This window comes from Trachypithecus francoisi, unplaced genomic scaffold (genome assembly GCF_009764315.1).
Source record: "Trachypithecus francoisi isolate TF-2019V2 unplaced genomic scaffold, Tfra_2.0 Lachesis_group10, whole genome shotgun sequence".
Lineage (NCBI taxonomy): Eukaryota > Metazoa > Chordata > Mammalia > Primates > Cercopithecidae > Trachypithecus > Trachypithecus francoisi.
In genome coordinates, this window is record NW_022681455.1 from 2,971,618 (window position 1) to 2,974,839 (window position 3,222).

General features: G+C 53.3%; 1 pseudogene across 1 annotated transcript; it reads right to left on the minus strand.

The window, feature by feature from the left end:
• Window positions 1-193: 193 nt before the first annotated feature.
• Window positions 194-2,583, minus strand: LOC117086627 (annotated as a pseudogene). Its single transcript, XR_004438487.1, has 3 exons — window positions 2,217-2,583; window positions 1,799-1,909; window positions 194-826 (listed from the first exon to the last, which is right to left on the minus strand). The product of XR_004438487.1 is annotated as a tubulin beta-2A chain-like (transcript).
• Window positions 2,584-3,222: the final 639 nt, after the last annotated feature.

Sequence of the window (3,222 nt, forward strand, 5' to 3'; positions counted from 1 at the left end):
GTAATCTAGAGAGGCACTGGATTCAGAACTGAATGCAAAGGCCAAAGATGCTCTCACTCATCTAGTTGTTCTTGTTTGAAGGCTGGGAAGATGCAGGTCTGATTATGTCACCAATGGAGAGCCTCATCACACTGGTGACTCACAGGAAGCTGTCCTGGTTCTTTGTGCAGCTGCTGCAAAACATTTCACTTTCCCCACCCCTCTCCTCTTAGTGTATGGATGCTAGGCAAGGGCATGTCATCTGCTGGGTGAGCTCGGGCACCGTGAGCGCGTGGTACTGCTGGCTGCCCCGCCTGGTAAGGGGCGCGAAGCCGGGCATGAAGAAGTGCAGGCGTGGGAAGGGCACCATGTTCACCTCCAGTTTACGCAGGTCTGCGTTCAGCTGGCCCGGGAAGCGCAGGCAGGTGGTGACCCCGCTCATGGTGGCCGACACCAGGTGGTTGAGGTCCCCGTAGGTGGGGGTGGTCAGCTTCAGGGTGCGGAAGCAGATGTCGTACAGGGCCTCGTTATCAATGGAGTAGGTTTCATCTGTGTTTTCCACCAGCTGGTGAACAGAGAGGGTGGCGTTGTAGGGCTCCACCACTGTGTCTGACACCTTGGGTGAGGGCATGACGCTGAAGGTGTTCATGATGCGGTCTGGGTACTCTTCCCGGATCTTGCTGATGAGCAGGGTGCCCATCCCGGACCCGGTGCCACCCCCCAGAGAGTGGGTCAGCTGGAAGCCCTGGAGACAGTCACAGCTCTCTGACTCCTTCCTCACCACGGCCAGGACCGAGTCGACCAGCTCGGCTCCCTCTGGCCCAGTTATTCCCAGCTCTGCTCTGGCCTGCCTAAAACATGTCATTTTGACTACAGAGGAAAAGGTAGGACTGGTCTTAGACTGGCAGATTCTTCCCTTTTGAATACTCTTCTTTTACCTAAAGAAATATTTTTCTTTTTCTTTTTTGTTTTTTTTTGAGACAGAGTTGTGCTCTGTCCTCCAGGCTGGAGTGCAGCATTGCAATCTTGGCTCACTGCAACCTCTGCCTCCCAGGTTCAAGCAATTCTCCTGCCTCATCCTCCCTAGTAGCTGGGATTACAGGCACCTGCGACCATGCCCAGCTGATTTTTATATTGTGAGTAGAGACAGGTTTTCACCATGTTGGCCAGGCTGGTCCCAAACTCCTGACCTCAGGTGATTTACCCACCTTGGCCTCCCAAAGTGCTGGGATTACACGCGTGAGCCACCTCACCTGGCCGGAAATATTTTTGTATGTCAGTGACTCTCAAAAACACTCGGGATCATAATAAAGTTAGAAGTTTAGCAAATCTGAGGCCATTGATTGAGGAAGAGTATAGGGTTAGAAAACTTAATTGGTTCTGAAATACATACATTTTTAACAGGCATTCTCTTTATACTCAAGTACAATTAAACAGGCAAGGTGAAGGCAGTGTGACCAGGAGAGAAGGTGGCCTCAGCATCTGTCTAGCTCTGGTCATAACCTGTGCTTTTGGCCCCTGACTCTTTGAAGTCCTTTGAAGTTGCCTATAGCCTATGAAGCCTGGCTTGAAGCTTTTCCTTGCTCCTTCTTCCTTCCAGTCTGAGGCTGCTCTGCAACGGAAGGGCTGCGGTAGCCCTCTGCAGGCTGGCGTTGATCTGTGAGCCATGACCGCCCATGGACTGCGTGGAGCTAGGCCAGGACTCAGGGCTGCCGTGGACACAGTGTCACCTCGGCACTGAACACTAAGAACTGTGCTTTGCAGGGCTGTTAGGAAGATGGTGTCATTTGGCCAGTTCCCAGTGATCATGACTACATACCAAACACGAAGTTGTCTGGCCTGAAGATCTGGCCGAAGGGTCCAGACCTGACGGAGTCCATGGTGCCAGGCTCCAGATCCACCAGGATGGCCCGAGGTACATATTTATTACCTGCAGGAAACGAGAACTGACTCAGACCTGTGCTTAGGGATGGACTCACAGCAGCATTCAATTCCAGCATCTGAGACAAAGGAGAACAGGAGATTTTCTGCTTTTAAGAAAAAGGAGGTCCTGAGTGTGCTTAACTGTGGCAAACAGGCAGGACTCTTAGGAAACCATAAAGCGTGTTTTTCCAGCAGTTGGCATTTGAAATGAATATGCAACAAGCATGCCTTTGTCACGTGCATGTTCCTAGGACATTTCATCTCCCACATCATGGAAAGCAAGGATTCCTGGGCACACACATCCCGCTACTCACCAGCAGCCTCATTGTAGTACACGTTGATTCTCTCCAGCTGCAAGTCACTGTCTCCATGGTAACTGCCTGTGGGGTCGATCCCATGCTCATCACTGATGACCTCCCAAAACTGAAATGAAACAAGAACCACACCATGGCTCTGCATCCTGAATGTCACTAAGGATGGCCTTGTCCCCCTCCCATGTCCTTGGAACAGGGGCTTTTGTGGTCAGACAGTAAGTGCTAGACAGAGAGCAAAGAGCTGCACCCCCTATTTCCTGCAGCAACCGCTGCTGAGGGGCTTGAAAATCTGCAGAGCATCGGCCATATTATGGGGAGAGACTGAAAGGCTGGGAGGGGCCCTGGAGGAGGAGGGGGCACAGCAGATGCCCTTCTAGGGAGAGGGTGGGGAGGTGGGGCAGGGGTACAGGGAAGCTCTGTCACCCCAGGCAGGGCTGAATGCCACTGCATCCGGGATGATTGATGGGTCGTGGCAGGACTAAGGAGAGGAGGGGCCCACCTGTGGCTGCCTCCAGGGATCAAGCTCTCTTGATACAGACCCCAGGCACCCCCGCAACAATGCAGGTCTATGCCACCAATCTACATGCTGACAGTGACCACCAGAGGGACTGAGTGGAGAAGGGCAGCAGGAGCCTGAGAGGGTGCCTGGGTGGCAGTGGAAGGAGCTGGCCATGGTGAGGGCGCTGGCTCCATTGTGAATTTGTAGTAGGGAGGGGTGGGGGGTTGTGTGGGCGACATGGCGGTTCTCAAAGAGACCACGTCCACCCGTGCACCAGTTTGGCTGCTGCCTCCCCTGCTGGGCTTGGTAATTATAGCCCCCACCCAGTGCTGTCACCTGCTGCCTTGGGGATGGGCAAGAAGAGCATCATGGTATATGTCATCATGTCTAGACAGTGCCTGAGCAAGGGAGTTTATCTGACACCCTCGCCTGTGGGCGTCAGATGACCCTGTGGTCAAATAAATACAAATCCAAGCTAGGAGCGATGGCGTCCGACTGGACTTGCGA